Raw genomic sequence first — 19,076 nt, forward strand, 5'->3', positions numbered from 1 at the left:
TTTTGCAACCCCATAGACTATATAGCCCCCCAGGCTCCTCTGTCTGTAGGATTTCCCTGGCAATAATACTGGAGTGAGTTGCCATTTCCTTTTCTAGGGGATCTTCTCAACCCAGTGATAGAACCTGTGCCTCCTGCATTGTCAGGAAAATTCTTCACCACTGAGTAATCAGAGAAGCCTGAGGTTAATAGATACCCAATTACCTAATACTACATACAAAACAGATAAATAACAAGGACTTACTATAAACATGGGGAAATATATTCAATATCTTATCATAACCTACTTTGGAAAAGAATCTGAAAAAGAATACACACACATACACATAACTGAATTATTTTGTTATAGACTTGAAACAATATTAATCAATATATTTCAATTTTTTAAAATTTTAGAAAGAAATAACCAACCAAAATAATTATATTTAACCCTATAACCCCAAATAAAAATTAGAATTTGTCATCATGAGACTATTTGTTTAAGATCAGATAAACTTATGTATGACACATTGATATTACTTAGACTTTCAGTGACTAGTCAAAGAAGAGACTTAGAAAATGGCACATCACATTTAAAAATGAGTGTCTACCCCAATTATCTCCTGATATATATAGAAAGCACTAAATATCCCTTAATATTTACAGATATTTTTTGCTACTAGAGACTGAAAGAGCACAGAGAGTTGTTAACCAGCAATTTTTTCACAGCCACTTTCACTTCTCTGTTCCATAAACTATAAATGATAGGATTCAACATGGGAGTTAAGCCAGCATATACCAAGGCTATAAATTTATCTATTTCCTGTGAATCTATATTTGACGGCTTCAGGTACATGGAGAGAGCTGTCCCATAGAATAAAACCACTACACTCAGGTGGGCAGCACATGTTGGAAAAGCTTTGCTTCGACCATCCAATGAGCTGATTCTTAGGATGCTAGAGAGGATGAATGCATAAGAAATACAAATGAGGAGCACTGGCATAGGAAGAAGAAGTACACTGATCACCAGCATGATTAACTGCGCCTTGGAAGTGTCTACACAAGCCAGTTTCAGGACGGCCAGAATCTCACAAGCGAAATGATCGATGACACCACTTCCACACAGTGACGGCTGCAACAGACACAGTTCCCACCAGGGCAGTGAAGGAGCCTGTCACCCACGAGCCAGCTGCAATCCGAACACAAATCTTCTTGTTCATGATGACGGGGTATCTCAGGGGCTTGCAGATGGCTACATATCGGTCATACACCATCACAGACAGGAGCACACACTCAGTGGAGCCCATGGCCAGAGAGAAGTACATCTGAGCATCACACCCTGAGAATGAGACGGTGTTCTTCCCTGAAATAAAATTTGCCAGCTTTGGAGTCAGGGCAGAAGAAGTATACCAGATGTCCAGACATGACAGGTTGCTGAGGAAGAAGCACATGGGTGTGTGTAGGTCAGAATCCAGGACACTAACCGAGATCAGAATACTATTACCCAGTAAGGTGATGTGCTTACATCAGTAAGCACAGCACAAATATGGTGATTTCAACGTTGGGATAGAGAGTAAATCCCAGAAAAATAAAATTAAAAATGACTGTTGCATTTGTCTTGTCCATTTTATTCTTCTTTGTTCATCTGGAATAGTGAATAAAAAGCCTATATTTAAAATGGCCTATATTTAAAATTTACACTCTATCAACTTTTCAAGGAGTTTTTGTTGGAGGAACTTTAAAGGGAGTGTTGCCTTCCAATATTACTAGCAATATTCACTCATTCATCCAACATTTACTGAATACACTCTAAGGCACTGAGAATCTAGAGTGAGGTTATACAAGTTCTTCTCTCAGGCAAATCAAAATCAAATAAAACACAAACTCTTGTAAATTAAAAGTTACAATAACATGATATACATATGCCCCAAGATACTAGGCAAACACAGAGACAAATGCTAACCTATGTCAGGGGCATTGCTTAGTGAGATATTTTGAGATTTGTTTTAATCAAAATATAAACTGGCCTTAGTGAAGTTAAAAATCAGAAGTCTCTGGGCAAAGAAACATTTTTTTTTGTGGTTGTAAAAGTTAAAACAGGAAAGGTTTTGGTTGCACTCTAAAAAGTTTCACATTATGTGGAAAAAAAAAAAAAGGATGGAAATGCCACACACTAAGAAATGTAAACAGGAGATCATCTAGAGTCCACTCACTCTAACACTATGTAATATCTGTCTTCAAGAAGGCATTTGTGACTATGGAATAATCCTGAACCCATCCTTTATTACAAAGGTAAGTAATTCATAATGTAAAGCAAATTATTTACAATATATCTCACAACTGATCACGTATGGAAGTATGTTTGAAAACCACTGTCTTTCAAAATAGAGTTCAAACAAATTCAGTCACAAATTACACAAGCCTCACATTCTCATCATTGCCTAAATCTCTGATCTCATCTTCCAACTCTACTTCTACCTTCTGGTCTAAAAAAACCACTCTGTGGGTCCACATTCTTAGCACGCAAATTTATTTTTTATATATTTTAATATGCAATTATCAATCTCAAGTACCTTTCCTTCCTGGCTCTAATCTTTACTTTCTTGAATATTTCAATTAGTTATCAAAACTGTATGCCATAAATCATAAGTACAGCTTCATTCTTTGTACACAGTTATGTTGTTCAAGTATATCACACTGACTATACCCAGATATGCACATCCCTATTGCCTCTGCAGTGGACGCTGAGCTTGTGAAGATTGTTCCTCACAATACTAGCAAAGTAATGTCATGTTTAAGATTTTTAATTACACATGGCTGCTTTGAACATGACAAGTTTTTGATATGTGTTAAGATAAATGCATTTTCACTTTGGTTCTCTGTGTCAACATAAAAGCCTGAAGACCTCTGAACTTGTTATATACATCTGCAAATTTCTCTGATCATTTCTCTGATCTTAAAGAAACCAGTTGAATTAAGAAACACAATGATTAGCTCTTAGTTTTAAGTATTTGATATATGGTGAGATGTGAAAAAGACAATGATCACTTGTGCTCTTAGAAGAGGAAGAAATACTTTCCAAAAGGTCATCTTCTGTAAGGAATTAGAGCACTATCCTCAGAGTGTGAGATTTTAAGCTCTGAAATCAACCATGCTATTTACTGGCATGCAAAATTTAGCAAATCACTTGACCTCTTTGAAACGTGATTTTACCGGCTCTCTGGTGGCTCAGCAGTAAAGAATCTGCAAGCGATGCAAGAGACACAAGTTTGATTCATGGGAGAAGAAGAAAGCCTGGAGGAGTGTATGGCAACCGCCACCAGTATGCTTGTCAAGAAAATGCCATGGACAGAGGAGCCTCACGGGCTATGATCCATGGGGTCACAAAGAATTGGACACAACTGAAGGGTAATAGCTTCTATCATGTGCAGATATGCAAGATCTAGATTAACTTGTTTTAAATTCTCCCTCCATAACCCCAATTCCATGATCGCTTTAATGTTTCTCAGAATCACAATAGTGGTTTATGATTTCATGTTCTCCCTGCTCTCCTGAAGCATAATTGCCTCTATGCTGCTGCAGTGCTGGCCCACACTGACTCAGATTTGTAAAACATAGCACATTTTTCAAAATTTATTAACATTTCAACCTCCAATCCATGTATGAAAATGAAACACTTTACCAATCATTTCCAGAAAGGCAAAAGTTAGACACGTCTGGTCTCTAACATTCCCTTTGGTCAGAATATACCTCCACTCTACTGAGGGTTTCTCCATTGGGTTTTCCCCACCCAGCACTCAGTTTTCTTTTTCTGGCTCTGGGCCCTCGTGTTCCCTCTCCCTTCACCTGCTCTTCTGTCTACTTTTCAAAACAAAACAATGAAGTCTTCTCCTTTTCTCATCCAGATGGAGTCCCACTCATTCCCTCATTCTTATCTTACATCTTTGTCAGGGTCTCACCTACTCCAAGTCACTTCATATTTTCTCTTTCTCTAAAATGATTTCTGATTACAATGCTAAGATAATTAAACTTTTTTCAACAAATTCCTCTCTTTCTTTCTAAATGTCAGAGCCAGAATAGACTCTAAACTCCTAACCCAACCTTCTCATTTTAAAATTGACAGATAATTCTGGGAACTATAATATATGTAAATCCTATAATAAACCATAATGAAAAAGAATATGTGGATATATTTGACTGAATCACTTTGCCATACACTAGACACTGACACATATTGCAAATCAACTATACATCAATAAAAAATGTTAAATGCAAAAAAATAGATGACATATACTTGAGGGAGTTCAATGACTTGTCTAGGCAAATGAGAAACTCTGGAACACACATAGTCAAAAGTTTTATCCCACCTTCAAAACTCATTTCTTCATCTCAATATTTTTCCTACCAACTAGTGTTTCTTTTTAAAGTAAATATCTTTATTCTGGTTTCCTGGCATACCTAAGATCTATTAATAAATTTTGTAAATCTCAGATTAGAAGGAGATGGCAAATGCCTGTTCCCATTTACCTCAGCACACAGAATGCACATCTTCACTTTTGGTTAGAGTGTGCTTCAATATTTAAAACTGATCTTCAGCAAAGTCTTTCTTGAGAGTCCAATGTAGTGCTCAAAAGAGTAAAAGATTCTAAAACTTGCAATTTTGATAGTATTCTATGAAAACTATATTAAAGTGGGTTGTGCAGAGGTATTTTTACTCAGAAGATTATACTAGAAAAGGACACGGATGTTCCTAGTTTGCAAAAAATCAACCCAAATCTTGCCTGACTCACTGTGTCAGCATACATAGCTCATGTTAATTAAAAACTGTTTAATAATTTCTTAAGATAAATAATGATATGAAGATTTGTTCTGCCCAAATCACCCCCTATGATTTTCTCCAAAATTTTCCGAAGGGCAATCTCTAGAACTTCACTACTAAAGTCTTCTACTGCTTTTAGGGACCTTCCAACTCCCTTAACAATTTAACTTTGTTATTCTGAAACCTAAAGAAGTTAAGAAAGTTTCCATTTCTCCTGGGTGTAATTCTCCAAGTTCAGTTAAGAAATTCAGGGCAAAAAAAACAATAGTAAAATTTTTGTAATTATTTCAGGCACTTGGCTAAGTAAAAGGCCGGATTCTAGAGAAATATCTGTGCAAGCAGAACTAGAGGGCACTATTTGCCTCTTCCATCCCTCTGCAGATGGCCCTTGAACTATATAGCAAAGATTCCAATTAATAGAACTGTAGAGATGCCATCCCAAATAGCCTCTGAGCTTGTAATGTGACCCATTCATTTTCAACAATCTCTACAATTACCTCAGTTATCAGAGTAATAGAAGATAAAACATTCTTATTCCACTTTTAAATGGCCACAAGGTGAGATTTGGGCTCTAGATTGTTTTCTTGTTTTCTTGGGCTCTACTTCTTTGAGGAAAAATGTCTGTTATTTACTTTGACTGAATTTTATATTTATTTTTATTATTGGTTTTCTAAAATTTTACAAAGAGATTCTTAAATGTGGCTTTCTTTTTATTTACCCTTCTTAACTTTATAGATCTTCTTGAGTTTAAGGCTTGATGTCTTCCATAAGTTTGAGAAAATCATTCAGTATTAGCCAATTTCTTTTCTACCCCATTTCCCCTCTTTCCTCTCCCCCTGAGTGTTCAGCTATACATACTAGTCTTTTCCAACATGACCCATACAAGCTCTTACAGTCCTTTCTGTATTTTCCATTCTTTTTTTCTCCATACATCAATCTGGATATTTCTACTGAATAACCTTTCAATTTGCTAAGCCTTTCTTCAATTGTGTCTAAGTGTGGTAAATCCATCTCTAGTTCCTCATTCTGGCTGTATTTTTCAGCTCCATAATATCTACTTGATGTTTTAATATAACATCAAATGCTCTACTGAACTCATCATCTTGTAATGTATGTAAAGGTACCTGTTAACACTGGTTATTTTCAAATAGGTCTGGTAACTTCTATATTTGGATCATCCTGAGAGACTTTCAATCATCTCTTTTCATCTTTTGATCTTATATCTTACCAGTTATCATACATAAAAACATATAATCTCTGGATGATGTTTTATTTATACAAAGAGAATTTCCTTTATCCTTTGATACAAGCCTAGATTGAGAAAGACTGCTTTAATCCAAAGAGTCACTGAGACAAGGTAGAGATGGATTTCAGGTTTTGTAGAACTTGGCCAAAAATCTGTTTCATCTCCTATTTTATATTTATCCCTCTAGGTTCCAAACTGAGAACCTGGAGTTTGTACAAGGGAGATTTCTCTTTCAAGAGTCAATGGACTTCAATTTTTATCTCATACCCACTGTGGGACTGATAAAACCTAAGCGAAAGCAAAGTTGCTCAGTTGTGCCCAACTCTGTGACCCCATGGACTGTAGCCTACCAGGCTTCTCAGTAAAACCTAACCTAACGTATTTAACCTCCTTTTGCTCAATTGCCAGTACTCTCACTCTGGGCAGCCTAAAAATTAGCAAGTGCTTCAATGTGGTACATTAATTATACCTGTTGAGATCATTTAACCTCCTTAATTCAGAAACTTGGCCTCCCTTCAGTTCAGAAGAGAATGTCTTGGTAGGTTTAACTCTCTCTAGAACCTTAGCTCCTCATATCCTGACTCATTCAGAAGCAATCTAATTTGTTAAAAAATAATTATACTTATCTAGGTTTGTCATAACTTTTCTTCCAAGGAGTAAGCACCTTTTAATTTCATGGCTGCAATCACCATCTGCAATGATTTTGCAGCCCAAGAAAATAAAATCTATCACTGTTTCCACTTTTTCCCATCTATTTGCCATGAAGTGATGGGACAAGATGCCATGATCTTCATTTTTTGAATACTGAGTTTTAGCCAGCTTTTTCACTCTTGTCTTTCACCTTCATCAGGAAGCTCTTTAGTTTCTCTTTGCTTTCTGCCATTAAAGTGGTAACATCTGAATATCTCAGCTTGTTGATATTTCTACCAGCAATCTTGCTTCCAGCTTTTGATTCATCCAGCCCAGCATTTAATATGATGTACTCTGCATATAAGTTAAATAAGCAGAATGACAATATACAGTCTTGGCTATGGCAAATAGTGCCTCTATGTACATTGGGGTGCACATATCTTTTTGAATTAGTGTTTTTGTGTTTTCTGAAGGTATATCCAGGAGTAGAATTGCTAGGTCATATGGTAGTTCTATTTTTAGTTTTTTGAGAAATTTCCATATTGTCTCCACAGTGGCTGCACAAATTTATATTCCCTCCAACAGTGTACAAGGGTTCCCTTTTCTCTACATTCTCATCAACATTTGTTATTTATGTTCTTTTTGATGGTAGCCATTCTGACATGTGGGAGGTGATATCTCATATGATTTTGATTTGAATTTCCCTGATAATTAGCTAGGTTGAGCATCTCTTCATGTACCTGTTGGCCATCTGCATTTCCTCTCTTGAAGAATATCTATTCAGGTCTTCCACTCATTTTTAAATCAGGTTGTTTTCTTTTTTGAGGTTGAGCTGTATGATTCATTTATATATATTGGATATTAATCCTTTATCAGTAACCCTGAAGAAGCTGAAGTTGACTGTTTCTATGAAAACCTACAAGATCTTTTAGAACTAACACCCCAAAATATGTCCTTTTCATTATAGGGGACTGGAATGCAAAAGTAGGAAGTCAAGAAACACCTGGAGTACCAGGCAAATTTGGCCTTGGAATACGGAATGAAGCAGGGCAAAGACTAATAGAGTTTTGCTAAGAAAATGCACTGGTCATAGCAAACACCCTCTTCCAACAACACAAGAGAAGACTCTACACATGGACATCACCAGATGGTCAACACCGAAATCAGATTGATTATGTTCTTTGCAGCCAAAGATGGAGAAGCTCTATACAGTCAACAAAAACAAGACCAGGAGCGGACCTTGGCTCAAATCATGAACTCCTTATTGCCAAATTCAGATTTAAATTGAAGAAAGTAGGGAAAACCACTAGACCATTCAGGTATGACCTAAATCAAATCCCTTATGATTATACAGTGGAAGTGAGAAATAGATTTAAGGGACTAGATCTGATAGATAAAATGCCTGATGAATTGTGGACTGAGGTTCGTGACATTGTACAGGAGACAGGGATCAAGACCATCCCCATGGAAAATAAATGCAAAAAAGCAAAATGGCTGTCTGGGGAGGCCTTACAAATAGCTGTGAAAAGAAGAGAAGCAAAAAGCAAAGGAGAAAAGGAAAGATATAAGCATCTGAATGCAGAGTTCCAAAGAATAGCAAGAAGAGATTAGAAAGCTTTTCTCAGCAATCAATGCAAAGAAATAGAGGAAAACAACAGAATGGAAAAGACTAGAGCTCTCTTCAAGAAAATTAGAGATACCAAGGGAACATTTCATGCAAAGATGGACTTGATAAAGGACAAAAATGGTATGGACCTAACAGAAGAGAAGATATTTGGAAGAGGTGGCAAGGATACACAGAAGAACTGTACAAAAAAGATCTTCACAACCCAGATAATCATGATGGTGTGATCACTCACCTAGAGCCAGACATCCTGGAATGTGAAGTCAAGTGGGCCTTAGAAAGCATCACTACGAACAAAGCTAGTGGAGGTGATGGAATTCCAGTAGAGCTATTTCAAATCCTGAAAGATGATGCTGTGAAAGTGCTACACTCAATATGCCAGCAAATTTGGAAAACTCAGCAGTGGCCACAGGATTGGAAAAGGTCAGTTTTTATTTCAATCCCAAAGAAAGGCAATGCCAAAGAATGCTCAAACCACTGCACAATTGCACTCATCTTACATGCTAGTAAAGTAATGCTCAAAATTCTCCAAGCCAGGCTTCAGCAATACATGAACTGTGAATTTCCAGTTGTTCAAGTTGGTTTTAGAAAAGGCAGAAGAACCAGAGACCAAATTGCCAACATCTGCTGGATCATGGAAAAAGCAAGAGAGTTCCAGAAAAACATCTATTTCTGCTTTATTGACTATGCCAAAGCCTTTGGCTGTGTGGATCACAATAAACTGTGGAAAATTCTGAAAGAGATGGGAATACCAGACCACCTGACCTGCCCTTTGAGAAATCTGTATGCAGGTCAGGAAGCAACAGCTAGAACTGGACATGGAACAACAGACTGGTTCCAAATAGGAAAAGGAGTTCTCAAGGCTGTATATTGTCACCCTGCTTATTTAACTTCTATGCAGAGTACATCATGAGAAACTCTGGGCTGGAAGAAACACAAACTGGAATCAAGATTGCTGGGAGAAATGTCAATAACCTCAGATATGCAGATGACACCACCCTTATGGCAGAAAATGAAGAGGAGCTAAAGTACCTCTTGATGAAGGTGAAAGAGGAGAGTGAAAAAGTTGGCTTAAAGCTCAACATTCAGAAAATGAAGATCATGGCATCTGGTCCCATCACTTCATGGGAAATAGATGGGGAAACAGTGGAAACAGTGTCAGACTTTATTTTTCTGGGCTCCAAAATCACTGCTGGTGGTGACTGCGCCATGAAATTAAAAGATGCTTACTCCTTGGAAGTAAAGTTATGACCAACCTAGACAGCATATTCAAAAGCAGAGACATTACTTTGTCAACAAAGGTCCATCTACTCAAGGCTTATGGTTTTTCCTGTGGTCATGTATGGATGTGAGAGTTGGACTGTGAAGAAAGCTGAGCGCCGAAGAATTGATGCTTTTGAACTGTGGTGTTGGAAAAGACTCTTGAGAGGCCCTTGGACTGCAAGGAGATCCAGCAAGTCCATTCTGAAGGAGATCAGCCCTGGGATTTCTTTGGAAGGAATGATGCTGAAGCTGAAACTCCAGTACTTTGGCCACCTCATGCAAACAGTTGACTCATTGGAAAAGACTCTGATGCTGGGAGGGATTGGGGGCAGGAGGGGAAGGGGACGACAGAGGATGAGATGGCTGGATGGCATGACCCACTCAATGGACTTGAGTCTGAGAGAACTCCGGGAATTGGTGATGGACAGGGATGCCCGGCCTGCTGCGATTCACGGGGTTGTAAAGAGTCGGACACAACTGAGCGACTGAAGTGAACTGAGAACATACTAATATCTGTGCTACTTTACTTGTTTTAAAGCTATCCTGAACCTTTCCCAAATCATCCTGAATATAAGGATTACCTGGAACACTTGCTAAAAATATCATTCAAATGTTCAACTTTGATCCAAACCAGAATTTCCAGAGGAGATATCTGCTGATTCTGTATGTTTTATAACACCTGGTAATTCTTATGTGAGAATTATGGGAACTCTGACTCAGAGTGCTAAATGAAAGAGACTGAATCTTATTACTTAACACCTGTAGAATAGGGGGAGGTATGTTAACTGTCAAGGAGGTGAGAAATCAGAAGTGATCAGAATCTAGGGAAAATAAGTGCAGAGCTTGGTTTACAGTGTTAGGGAAAGGGAGAATCCATTTAAAAATGTGAAAAGTTTGAGCACAAAACACTTGGGACTCTGATCAAAGAAGAACTGGATAAATACTAAGTTTCATTCTGTCTTGTTTACTGCAGTTCCCATCTGTGTACCGAAAAAAAGTAACAACTAAGTTCAAACTTTAATTTAAAAACTACACTCTATATACACTAGGAGGAAGGAATATTTAAAGGCCATTTAAATATGCTTAGTTTGAGTCCCTTCTCTGTTCACCTGAAACCATCACTACACTGTTTGTTAACAGGCTACACCACTGTGTGTGTGTGTGTTACTTGCTCAGTGGTGTCCGACTCTACAACCCCACGGACTGTAGCCCATCATGCTCCTCTGTCCATGGAATGCTCCAGGCAACAATACCAGAGTAGGTAGCCACTCCCTTCTCCAGGAGATCTTCCTGACCCAGGTATCGACCTTGGGTTTCCTGCATTGCGGGTAGATTCTTTAACATCTGAGCCACCAATGCTCCCATATCACCACACAAAATAAAAAGTTTAAATAATAAACATGCGTAGTTTATTTTTTAATAAATTACTTTAGGAAGACCTCCTTTCAGTAAAAGACAATCACAACAGAGTGATCCTAGAAGCTACAGTGAAGAGCAGAGTTTGAGACCTTAACTTGGTATCCATAGCTCTCTTCTTTAAGATGTGAATCATGTTCACTTATCAAAGTATTATTATAAATTATTAAAAAATCATCACAGGTTGTGCCCATATCATTTTGTGGGGGACAACTTTAGAGGTAGCAAGATTTAAGAAACCTACTGTAAAAAAAGATGTCATTCCAGGCCAACGTGATAACTGTGAAGATGACGAGAAATGGTAAAATTCTGGATATATTGAAAAGGTAGAGCCAAAGGATTTCCAGAAGGATTGGGTATGGGTGATAAAGGAAGAGAGGCATCAAGAATGGCTTCAGGATTTTCAGACTGAAAAGTGCAAAGGATAGAACTGTGACTCACTGATTCAAAAAAGTCTATATTTGAAATGGATCTGTGGGAGAATATCAGGCATTCGTTTTAGACATGGTAGGTTCAAATTATCGATTAAACATGACAACTACAAGGAAGCATATACATTCACGTGTTTAGAGAAGTCTGGGCTAGAGATAGAAATTTGGGAGCCGTTAGTATATGAATGATATTTAAAATCAATAAGATCACTAAGGTAGTGAGTAGAGATAGTAAAAGAGAAGAGGTCAATCCCTAGGTCATTATGTCAGCAATATTCAATATTACAGATCTCTGTCACCATGCAGGAGTGACAGATAATAGTGTGGCCTATTCATCTTCTATGTCTGATTGTAGAAATGGGCACACTATCTTTGACCCTTTCCATGCAGTTGCTATTCTATATCTAATTACCATTATATTAGCTATGCATTTGTTCATATGGATTTGAAATATATACCCTATCATTCCGCCCTTCAAGATTGTTTCTAATGAGTGCCTTTTATCACCAATGCTTAAATAAAAACCTTTCCATGTTTGATTCTTCACTTATCTTTTTTTATAAGTTAAAATCAATTCCAAGGAATATGATTACTTTATAAAAGCAATGAACAATTTTATGGCTCTTGAGAGAAAAATTTTATAGTATCTTGAGTATGGTATTACTGGGCATTTGGTTATAGTGGGGAATGAGAGAAGAGAAGAATCGGGCTGAATAATTCTTTGTTGTGGAGGTATGACCTGTACACTGTAGAAGTATATGTGTGTGTGTATATATATGTATATAAAAAACTGAATCACTTTGCTGTACACCTGAAACTAACACATTATAAATCAGCTATATTTCAATAAAAATAAAATTTAAAAAAGAGGAGAAAATGGTATGAAAATATTATTAATATTTGAATACATTAGTTCATTTGAAAACCTGTTGCAATACATTTTTAATAATAAAAGACATAATTTTGAGCCAACAGTCATATCATTCTCCATGTTAAAACACACGAATAATTTCTAGGAATGTTAGAGCCAAGATAAAGGTAAATTTACAACCATTATTAATAAGCATTAATTATTATGAATAATGCAACTTATGCAGATGCATGTAACACAAGCTTAGGAGTATAAAGGAATAGAAGAAAAAAGAACCAGTACTTATAAACATTTTTTAAAAAGAAAATCTAAGGTAGTCAATCAGCATGCTGCAGTCCATGGGTTTGCAAAGAGTCGGAAATGACTGAGCGACTGAACTGAACTGAAGACAGTTAATCAAAATGCCTTTATAAGTAGTGCTGTGCTTAGTTGCCCAGTCATGTCCAACCCTTTGCAACCCCATGGACTAGCCCACCAGGCTCCTCTGTCCATGGGGATTTTCCAGGCACTGGAGTGGTTGCCATGCCCTCCTCCAAGAGATCTTCCCAACCTAAGGATGGAAACCAGGTCTTCCACATTGCAGGCAGATTCTTTACCATCAGAGCCACCTGGTTACACAATAATATATAAGATTAATAGCTTCTCTATTAAAAATTGCTTGGAAATTATCATGGAAATGTAATCAAATAACATAATAAACATAAAGCGTTAAAAGCAAAATAAAGATATTGAAATTAGCAAAAACTTGCAATTTGTATGACATAATGATTATAACCTAATATACAAAAAATTCTTAGGAAAATAAAAGGAAAATCCAATTCCCTTAGTTTTGCGCAATTTTTAATTGAAATCCAAGTAGTAAATAGATAATCAAAGAATAAAGAAAAATCACACACTGGGAAAAAGAATAGAAAATTTATACATAAAATATGCTTAATTTCACCTTTAGGCAATTAAACACTAACACATTCAGAAATGAAATTTTTAATCAATTAAAAATGCATGTATCAACATGAATCTGCCACGGGTGTACATGTGTTCCCCATCCTGAACCTGCCTCCCACCTCCCTCCCCATACCATCCCTCTGGGTCATCCCAGTGCACCAGCGCCAAGCATCCTGTATCATGCATCGAACCTGGACTGGTGATTCATATACAATATTGTAAAGTAATTAGCCTCCAATTAAAATAAATAAATTTATATAAAAATAAATAAATAAAATAAAAATTGTTTAAAATGCATGTATACTCATGGGTAACTGATGATAATGGGAGTTAGTTAAATCCACTCTCCCTCCCTATCCTCTAAAAACAATACAGAATAACAGATAAAACTATTCAAACACACACAACCAGAGTACAGAAAATGTTCAGACTTTAAGAATAGATGGCAACAATACACAGATGAACTATTAAAAAAGGATCTTCATCAGCCAGTTCACCATGATACTTTGATCATTCACCCAGAGCCAGACATCCTGGCATGCAGTCAAGTGGGCCTTAGGAAACATCACTACAAACAAAGCTAGTGGAGGCGATAGAATTCCAGTTGAGCTATTTCAAATCCTAAAAGAAGATGTTGTTGAAGTGCTGCACTCAATATACCAGCAAATTTGGAAAACTCAGCAGTGGCCACAGGACTGGAAAAGGTCAGTTTTCATTCCAATCCCAAAGAAAGGCAATGCCAAAGAATGCTCAAACTACTGCACAATTGCACTCATCTCACACACTAGTAAAGTAAAATGCTCAAAATTCTCCAAGCCAGGCTTCAACAGTACGGGAACCATGAACTTCCAGATGTTCAAGGTGGATTTAGAAAAGGCAGAGGAACCAGAGATCAAATTGCCAACATCTGTTGGATCATCAAAAAAGCAAGAGAGATCCAAAAAACATCTACTTCTGTTTTATTGACTATGCCAAAGCCTTTGATTGTGTGGATCACAACAAACTGAGGAAAATTCTTCAAGAGATGGAAATACCAGACCATTTCACCTGAGTCCTGAGAAATCTGTATTCAGGTCAGGAAGCAACACTTAGAACTGGACATGGAACAACAGACTGGTTGCAGATAGGGAAAGGAGTATGTTAAGACTGTATATTGTCACCCTGCTTATCTAACTTATATGCAGATTATATCATGCAAAATGCTGGGCTGGATGATGTTCAAGCTGGAATCAAGATTGCCAGGAGAAATATCAGTAACCTCAGATATGCAGATGACATCACCCTTATGGCAGAAAGTGAAGAAGAACTGAAGAGCCTCTTGAGGAAAGTGAAAGAGAAGAATGAAAAAGTTGACTTAAAACTCAACATTCAAAAAACTAAGATCATGGCATCCAGTCCCATCACTTTAGGGCAAATAGATGGGGAAACAATGCAGACAGTGACAGACTTTATTTTGGGGGGCTCCAAAATCACTGTAGATGGTGACTGCAGCCATGATATTAAAAGACGCTTGCTCCTTGGAAGAAAAGCTATTACCAACCTAGACAGCATATTAAAAAGCAGAGACATTACTTTGCCAATAAAGCTCTGTCTAGTCAAAGCTATGGCTTTTCCAGTAGTAGAGTATCAATGTGAGAGTTAGACTATAAAGAAGGCTGATCGTCAAAGAATTGATGCTTCCAAACTGTGGTGTTGAAGCAGACTGTTGAGAGTCCCTCGGACGGCAAGGAAGTCACACCAGTCCATCCTAAAGGAAATTAGTCCTGAATATTCTTTGGAAGGACTGATTCTGAATCTGAAACTCCAATACTTTGGCCACCTGAAGTGAAGAACGGACTCATTGGAAAGGACCCTGAGGTTGGGAAAGATTGTAGGCAGGAGGAGAAGGGACCACAGAGGATGAGGTGGCTGGATAGCATCACCAACTCGATGGACATGAGTTTGAGCAAGCTTTGGGAGTTGGTGATGGACAGGGAATCCTGGTGTGCTTCAGTCCACGGGGTCACAAAGAGTCAGACACTACTGAGCAACTGAACTGAACTGAAAACTAAAACAGAGCCCTGAATACAGACCAGACACAAAAGATTGTATGAGTTGAGGTGACTGTCTTCCAAAGTCATGATTTTTTAGGACAAAAGGAGATGAAAAGGAGGCACTTTTAGAGATTTAGAAGTAAAACAATAAAGAAGCAAAAAGGATAATTTGGGTCATGACAAATAAAAATGTTCTAAAATATCAGAGGACCTACAACTCCTTCTTAGTTAGATAAGATAAAGATGAAAAAAAAAAAAAAAAGACAAGGAGAGCTTGAGCACCCTCACCACAAGGATAAATGTGGCTTTAGCAAGCTAATGCTGTTATAAGGTTCTCTTTATTTTAAGGAAGTTCTTATTCAAAACACAGACAGATCAGGGTACTCTTGACCTAGAATCTTACAAACTAATCCGAATTATGAAATAAATAGTGAGAGCAGACTGTAATCAAAGCTATTAGAAAATGAATTAGAATATGAGAAACAAAATATCCGGTAATGTCTGCCCCTTATCCTCAAAGAAAGAAAAAAAATAGGCAACTTAATTTGTAAAACAATGCTACAAGTTGATATTAATAACCTCAAATAAGCATTTGAGAGAAATACTTAAAATCAGAAATTCAAAACTTAAAAAGAAATTGATCAAGGAATGTATCAGGAAGAAATGAAAATTGTTTGAATTCAGGAGATAATAAGTAAAAAATAAAGCCATCTTAGAAATAAAGACTAAAATAAAAGTAGCCAAGGTAAAATAGATTCCACTGAGATTTAAATAGGGCATTGAAGAAAGGGAAATGATCAACAAAATGAAAATTAGATCAAGAAAATATATCCAATGAACCACAGGCAAAGAAGAAATACTGTGTTTTTTATAAATAAAATTTGAGTCTCTAAAATGGAAATAAAACAAGAAGATAAAATTAATATTTAAAAATTAAGTCTAGAAAAACGTTTTTTGTAAATAATATACTGAAAGTGTTTACCAAGTATTGGGAAAAATAAGCTCAGTGTAATCTACTCTGACATTTACCTCAGTAAAGCTACTGTACTGGAGTGTAAAGATAAATACAAAAATCTTCAAATCTTTAAAACAAAATCGTTAACATCTTATAGGAGCAAAAAATTAGTCCAACATTAGACTGTGTGAAAAAGATCAGACAGTGGAGTTGCATTTACAAAACACTCAAAAAAGAAAATGCATACCAAGAAATTTATATCTAGTCATGCTGTTCTTCAAATATCAATACTATTAAAAAATAGTTTTAAACATATAAGACCCAAAGAATGCTATACTCATAATCCCCTTTTGGAATCAATGGTAGGATAATCTTCATTCAAAAAAAAAAAAATCCTTATTCAAACAAAGATAAGCAATGAGCATTCAAATATTTATAGATTTAAGAATAAAATATAGTGATAATTAAGATGCAGAATAATATATGAATATCATATTTTTTGAAAAAGTGAAAAATTATACAATCAGAAAAGCTAAGAAGGAACATCTGCTTTTGACAGTAAGTTAGCTGGAGCCGTGCATGCAAATCCACCATGAACGTTTAGAAAACCAAAGTAGTTGAAAAAAAATATTGTTTAGATATTGAACAAGCAAGGCAGGACAATGACCTCTGGAAGAAGAGACTATGGTTAAAGGCAACTAGTGATTACTTTTTAGACTCCAATCTATGGAGGAGGTAGGCTCCAAAATCACTGCAGATGGTGATTGCAGCCATGAAATTAAAAGACACTTACTCCTTGGAAGGAAAGTTATGACCAACCTAGACAGCATATTAAAAAGCAGAGATATTACTTTGCCAACAAAGGTCCATCTAGTCAAGGCTATGGCTCTTCCAGTGGTCATGTATGGATGTGAGAGTTGGACTATAAAAAAGCTGAGCACCAAAGAATTGATGCTTTTGAACTGTGGTGTTGGAGAAGACTCTTGAGAGTCCCTTGGACTGCAAGGAGATCCAACCAGTCCATCCTAAAGGAGATCAGTCCTGGGTGTTCATTTGAAGGACTGATGTTGAAGCTGAAACTCCAGTACTTTAGCCACCTGATGCAAAGAGCTGAGTCATTGGAAAAGACCCTGATGCTGGGAGAGATTGAGGGCAGGAGGAGAAGGGGACAATAGAGTATGAGATGGTTGGATGTCATCACCGACTCAATGGACATGGGTTTGGGTGGACTCCAGGAGTTGGTGATAGACAAGGAGGCCTGGTGTGCTCCAGTTCATGGGGTTGCAAAGAGTCGGACATGACTGAGCGACTGAACTGAACTGAACCCCAAACAGATCACAGTAGTCTCACTAAATTGAGCAAAGTCAGAAAAGAGTGCAAGAGGCTGAAGCAGCTACTTTACAAGGCAGAGTTCTGGAGATGACTGTGTCTCTTTAGCCAAACAAGAAGTAGAACAGATGCCCTTCCTGAAGCTTGAATCAACTGATGAGACAACTGTAGAGAAAAGATCCAAGTGCTTTCTTTTCATTTCCTGTGACTGCTTTTATTGCCCCTGGGTACATCATTATCATTAAACATCAAATCATTTTAGTACCATGAAATAAAAGATCAAGAACAGAGATTACCAGTCCATAGAAAAACTAAAGGATAACTTCAAAACAATGTGTACTAATGCTATGATGTACAACAAACCAGAGACCATTTATTATAAAGCTACAAAGAAGCCGTTGCACTCAGGGATGAAAGTTCTTAGCCAGCAAAGACTTCAGAGCCTGAAGCAGGGCACAGACTTCATTTCAGACTTGCAAAAAGGTCAAAAGCAGAAAGATAGACAGAAACCTGTCAGAGTGTGGAGAACAGCAGCTGCTGGCTGAGAGAGAGGTAAGACTCTGGAGACACTGAGGCATGGGCCTCAAGAAAATTGAAAGAGACACATATACCCCAATGTTCATTGCAGCACCGTTTACAATACCTAGGACATGGAAGCAACCTAAACGTCTATCTGCAGACAAATGGATAAGGAAGTTTCGGTACACATACATAATGGAATATTACTCAGTTATAAAAAAGAATGTATTTGAGTCAGTTCTAATGAGGTGGATGAAACTGGAACCTATTGTGCACAGTGAAGCAGGTCAGAAAGAGAAACACCAGTACAGTATATTAACGCATATATATGGAATTTAGAAAGATGGTAATGACAACCCTATATGCAAGACAGCAAAAGAGACACAGATGTAAAGAACAGACTTTTGGACTATATGGGAGAAGGACAGGGTGGGATGATTTGAGAGAATATCATTGAAACATGTATATTACCATATGTAAACAGATGACCAATGCAAGTTCAATACATGTAGCAGGGCACTCAAAGCCAGTGCCCTGGGACAACCCTGAAGGATGGATGGGAGGGAGGTTGGGGACAGGGGTTCAAGACATGGGGACACATGTATTCCCATGGCTGATTCACGTCGATGATTGGCAAAATCCACCACAATATTTTAAAGTACTTATCCTCCAATTAAAATAAATTAATTAATTTTTTAAAAGAGTCCCAATAAGGAAAAGAAAAACAAAAATGTACTTGAAGATAAATTTAAAAGCAATAATATTAGAAAGACAGATTGACCACATTGTTACAGAATTTGGAGGAAAGCTGACCAGGTGGCTTGTTAATAGTCAGTGTGAATTAGAAAGGATGAAACCAGATGGAAGCAACAACATTGGGACTTCTTTATCCTGTGGATCCTGTTGTAGGAGAACCAGAATTTTCCACAGTTTAATGTGATCCACACAGTCAAAGGCTTTGGCATAGTCCATAAAGCAGAAACAGATTTTTTCTGGAACTCTCTTGCTTTTTCCATG

General features: G+C 37.1%; 1 pseudogene; it reads right to left on the reverse strand.

Moving 5' to 3' along the window:
- Positions 1-637: 637 nt before the first annotated feature.
- Positions 638-1,604, reverse strand: LOC123465523 (annotated as a pseudogene).
- Between the last annotated feature and the right edge of the window lie 17,472 nt (positions 1,605-19,076).

The sequence above is a fragment of the Bubalus bubalis genome, chromosome 3, assembly GCF_019923935.1.
Source record: "Bubalus bubalis isolate 160015118507 breed Murrah chromosome 3, NDDB_SH_1, whole genome shotgun sequence".
Classification (NCBI taxonomy): Eukaryota; Metazoa; Chordata; class Mammalia; order Artiodactyla; family Bovidae; genus Bubalus; species Bubalus bubalis.